Source organism: Acipenser ruthenus, chromosome 22 (genome assembly GCF_902713425.1).
Source record: "Acipenser ruthenus chromosome 22, fAciRut3.2 maternal haplotype, whole genome shotgun sequence".
Lineage (NCBI taxonomy): Eukaryota > Metazoa > Chordata > Actinopteri > Acipenseriformes > Acipenseridae > Acipenser > Acipenser ruthenus.
This window is the reverse complement of record NC_081210.1, coordinates 20,799,098-20,805,097: the sequence shown is the minus strand read 5'-3', so window position 1 is coordinate 20,805,097 and position 6,000 is coordinate 20,799,098.

Below are 6,000 nucleotides of genomic sequence, written 5' to 3'. Positions count from 1 at the left end.
GCTCGTACTTGTTTCTTATCTCTTGGTATCGGCCAATTTGTAATTGCCTCTACCTTGCTCGTTTGTGGTTTGACTTTACCGCCCCCTACGACAAACCCCAAGTATTGCGCTTCCTGTAAGCCCACAAAACATTTCTCCGGGTTTGCAGTTAATGCTGCTTCCCGTAAAGACTGTAATACGGCGTTCACTTTTTCAAGATGCGTCTCCCACGAATCGGTAAATATCACAATGTCATCGATGTAAGCCGAAGCATACTGTGCATGAGGTCTTAATATGATGTCCATAAGCCGTTGGAAGGTGGCGGGTGCGCCATGCAATCCAAATGGCATTACCTTATATTGGAACAGGCCTAGGGGTGTGGCAAATGCAGTTTTTTCCCTAGACTTAGGGCTGAGGGGAATTTGCCAATACCCCTTTGTGAGGTCTAAAGTAGTTAAGTACTTCGCCGAACCTAATCTTTCAATCAACTCATCGACTCTAGGCATTGGATATGAATCAAATTTCGATACCTGGTTGAGCTGACGAAAGTCATTACAAAACCGCCAAGTTCCGTTGGGTTTGGCCACCATCACAATTGGACTGTTCCACGGACTCGAGGACTCCTCGATGACGTCCAGTCTTTTCATCGCTTCGACCTCGCGAACGACTTCGTTCCGTTGGGCCTCCGGGATCCTATAGGACCTAACCCGGACACACACCCCCGGGGGTGTGTGGACCTCATGTTGGATAACCGTTGTTCTTCCTGGCATGGAAGAAAACACATCGTGGTTAGCTTTCACACATCGCTGTACCTCCTGGACTTGTTGGGGCGTAAGGGAGGGACCTATATTAACTGATCTCCCTTCCAGTCCCTTCCCGTCTTTTCCCAAGGCTACCAATGCGACCAACTCCTCCCGGTCTACCCACGGTTTAAGAAGGTTAATGTGGTACACTTGTTCTTTCTTTCGTTTATCCATCTGCCTTACTTTATAATTAACTTCTCCCACTGGAGCTATTATTTCATACGGGCCTTGCCACTTAGTGAACAGTTTACTCTCTGGGGTTGGTACTAATACCATAACCCGGTCTCCGGGTGAAAATTTCCGGCGTACTGCCGACCTGTTATACTGACCTGCTTGTCGGGCCTGTGCTTCCTCCATATGGGCCTTTACTATGGGTGTTATTTTTGCAATTCGGTCTCGAACCTGTAGGATATAATCTACCACATTACGTCCTGACGAAGTTTGAGCTTCCCACGTTTCCTTAGCTATATCCAGAATGCCCCTGGGCTGTCTCCCATATAATAATTCAAACGGAGAGAACCCGGTTGAGGACTGTGGTACCTCCCGAACAGCAAACATCAAATAGGGCAATAGGAGGTCCCAGTCCCTCCCGTCTTTGGAGGCCACTTTCCTTAGCATCGACTTCAGGGTCTTATTAAACCTCTCCACAAGTCCATCCGTTTGAGGATGGTACACTGACGTTCTAATAGGGTTAACCTTAAGGGTAGTACAGAAATCTCTCATCAACTGGCTCATAAAAGGAGTACCCTGGTCTGTCAACACCTCCTTCGGGATACCTACTCGAGAGAACAAGTGTATTAATTCCTTAGAAATAGTTTTAGATGCCGTGTTTCGTAAAGGGATGGCTTCTGGATATCTGGTAGCATAGTCTAATATGACTAGGATATATTCATGACCCCTAGCCGACTTATTCAAGGGCCCCACCAAATCCATCGCTATTCTTTCAAACGGGACTTCAATAATCGGAAGGGGTTGTAACGGTGCTCGGAAACCTGGATTTGGACTCGCTAACTGACATTCTGGGCATGACCTACAGTATCGATCCACTGCCTTTCTAATGCCTAACCAATAGAACCTTCTCAATATTCGTTGCAGGGTTTTTTCAGATCCTAAATGTCCCCCAAACAGATGTGAATGGGCCAAATATAACACCTGAGATTGGAAAGCCTGCGGAACCAACAACTGTTCTACTGGTTCTTGATTAAGCTGAGTACAGCGATACAGTAGATCGTTTTTTATTAGAAAATGCTCAAGCGGGTTAACCACAGTATTTTCAACCCTGCTGCCATTTATCGACACCACCTTTTTCCTAACATTTACTAGCGTGGGGTCTTGTTCCTGTTCCCTCGCAAAACTCTCACTGGGAAGTTGAAGACACTCCTCCCAAGAACCTTCCCTTGGGTTGTCTATAACCACTTCCCCCGACTCTGCAAGTATTTCTGCCTCAGTGCATTGAGTAGATACCCCCTTGCTGTTGCGCTTTGTCAAGACCCCAACTAAACTCTGTATCTTAGTGTCACGTTCCTGTCTCCGCTGTCGGCGGGACTTCCTTTCTTTTACACAATGACTCTCAATAAATAGGTCCGGGTCTGTAAATGGGAAAATAGCCTGGGGGCTCTCTGAAGGCTTACTTTCCTCCTCCATAGTTATTCTAGGCTTGGCCAATTGCCTATTAAATTTCACCAAGGTGTCAAACCCCGGAATATTTCTACCAAGAATTACTTGGTGGGGGAGATGGGGGACTACTCCAACCCGTAAGTCTACGATCTGAGACCCAACTTCAATAGTAACTACGGCTGTTGGATAGTGCTTAACATCCCCATGAATACAAGTAATCCCTGTTTTGAATTCCTGATCTAATGCACGATCTAATAATAAATCGGGCGTAATTAACGTAATTGCACTTCCCGAATCAGCGAGAGCCTCCGCCCTTTTCCCATTGACCGACACCAAAACCAAATAAGGGTATGCCCCGACAGGGTGACGTGGAACAATAATGTTTCCACAGAATGAGCTCTCTGCAATACTGGGTTTAATCACATTACACTCCATCCTTTCCTCATTCCTGCAGTATTTGGCAATATGGCCCAACTGATTGCATTTAAAACACCTATAGTTTCCATAACCCGGGGCCTCAGCCCTTACCCCCTTGTCTGTCCCCAGTCCCTTCACGGCCTCTGACCGCTCTTCACCCCTTTCCGGCCTCGCCGGTCGCTTACCCGAACCCAAGTCCGATCGAGTCTTCCACGTGGGTGGTCTCGAGGTCCTCACCGCCGGGTTCTGGGGCTGACGAGAGAGTTCTTCTGCGGCTAACTGCCGCTCCACGAGGTCCACAAACTCATTAATGGACCGAGGGTCTCCTTGGCCGACCCACTTCCTTAATGGGGCCGGTAATGACCGTAGATACCGGTCCATAACGAGGATCTCAATGACCTTTTCCGCATTATTGATCTCTGGCTTGAGCCACCTAGTGGCTAAGTGAATCAGGTCATACATCTGTGACCTGGGTGGAATTCCCGGCACATAGCCCCAGGCATGATATTTCTGGGCCCGCACAGCTGAGGTCACCCCTTCCCGAGCAAGGATCTCCGCTTTCAGATGTGGGTAACTCTCAGCTTCCTGCGGGGCCAGATCATGGTAGGCCTTTTGGGCCTCTCCAACTAAAAATGGGGCCAAGATTCCCGCCCATTTTTCTGATGGCCACCCCTCCCGGGTGGCGGTGCGTTCAAACGCCAGTAAAAATGCCTCCACATCATCCTCCCGCGTCATCTTCTGCAAGACGTGGGAGGGTCGGATTGAAGACACCGGTGGTAGTGTTGCCGTCTGCTCCATACGCCCTTTTAACACGGCTACCTCTTGCCGGGTTACCTCCAACTGTTGGGCGTGCAGCCGGTTGGTTTCCTGCTGTACTTGAATACTGTCTTGTTGGATGGCTGTTGCATGCAACAGCGCACGAATTAGTGCGTCGGTGTTCTCCATCGTTACGTTCTTGTGGGTCCGACTGAAGTGTGTTTCCAGTCGTTAGGATCCCACCGCTGCCACCATATGTAACAAACTGGAGGGGTACCCTGCGGGATACTCCTCTCACCGGCTTCCACCGACGAGCACAGACACGTAGAGATTGCAGGCAAGTAACTTTTATTTACAATATTCAAACACAAGAGACTCTTTAAATCACTGAATGCCCTGTACGGGACACTAACTGTCTCACTTCTTCGCCCCTCTCTATCTATTGTAGAATCCCAGGTCCCTACAGGTCGGAGCCTGTAGAAGTCCGCTACCCCTGCTGGGGTAATCCTGCAACACGGGTAAGTATCCACGGACTCCTCGCTCGCTGCAGGCTCTCTGGCCCAGAGGTAAAAACCGCACCGACTCCCTCTGCTGGAGTCTCGCTGCAGCACAGGCAAGGACAGCGCCGACTCCCTCTGCTGGAGCCTCGCTGCAACACAGGAACAGGTAAGGACAGCGCCAACTCCCTCTGCTGGAACCTCGCTGTAACACAGGTAACAGGTAAGTACAGCGCCGACTCCCTCTGCTGGAATCTCGCTGTAACACAGGTAACAGGTAAGTACAGCGCCGGCTCCTTCTGCTGGAATCTCGCTGTAACACAGGCAACAGGTAACGGGAAGACTCTTGGTTGGAGTATGTAATGGGGCCCTGAATAAGAGCTCCTGGATGAACACTCCTGTGCCCGCCTCCTAAGCAAGACGTGCCCAACGGCGTTGATGACTGTATCCAGACTGTGGGGACGAACCCCGGCAGCCAGTGTCCTGGGAGGTTCCAGAGCACCCCTGTGTACAACGTGCTTATTTTCCTGTTACAATAAAACGTGTCCTGCAAACCAAACTGTTGTTTTCGTCCGCTTTCTTTTCCTTTTTATTTCTACCCGCTGCTCCTGCAGCGCGTACTCATACAGTCTCTTTTCCAGTCCCGGATACCTCACACAAATACACAGTCGGCCGCCGTGACGGTCCTCAACCGACACGGAAGCTGCGGAACTGTTTTACTTAATACTGACGAGCGGCGTCCACACAAACGTTTAAATAAAACAAATTATACTAGCAAAACAAAAGGCTACCTCACCAAGAGGGAAACCGCTCACAATTTACACAAAAACAAAAACTCTTGTTCACAAAACAAAACTCGTTCGCTTTACCTTGCGAAGTTTTAACAACACTCTCTCTCTCTGGGTATTTCCTGCAGGACAATCCGGCGGTGCTCCCCACGATCACCCCCGTCCTGTCCTACCCTACTTCCTTATATACCCCAGGAACCCCGCCCTACCAATTAGTGCTCCGGTTCCTGGGTGCTGTTTGCTTCATTTTCTGTAGTAACGCCGCCATTCCTTAAAGGCGACGTTACTTCTTTCTTACAATATATACACACACACTTCCAGGTTACTATTGGTGTGTACCCTGAGGAGGACACCATACCAGAACCATTAGCAAAACTCAGCATGAAATCAGCACAATAGCTAGAACTTGTAGACGGAGCAAGAGTGCAGTACTTTGATTTTATCCACTTGGGAAATTGATCAGCTTGTACAAATGGTGTGCCTGAAGGTTCAGCTTAAATATGAAAACTGTTCAGTACCAACACAGATTATGGAAACACTTCGACCCCTTACTTAATAAATATCTTGAGATCTCTCAATAAATAATTCTCTTCTTTATATGCAAAATATTTTGGCCATTGGAATTTTTTTTTTTAAAGAATTCACAATTCACAAGATAATTTATCTCAGGATCTCGATATTACCATTTTCTTATATCGTGATCGCGAGATCATTTATCTCAGGATCTCAATGTTACCATTTTGTTATCTTGTGATCGCGAGATCATTTATCTCAGGATCTCGAGAAAACGGATGTTATTACTTCTGTTTTTTCAAGATGCTGAGATAAGTTTTCTCATGATCACGCGATAACGGAATGGTTTTCGCGAGATCACGTGATAAATGATCTTGTGATCACTAAGGTTTTTGTTTATTCTTTGATGATCTCAACAAGCCGCTGTACACATGTACCTCAAATGTTCTCCTTTTTCTGTACAACTGGAAATGTGGAGTTGTCTGATAACCTCTTTTCGGCTACTTGCTCACTGAATATCTTGGTTTCCCTGAATAAATAATCGTCTCCTCTTAAACAAAAAAATAAGATAAATATGATCCACTTATATCCAGTGAAGAATGACTTTCTGTAAGTTATTTATTGTTTCCA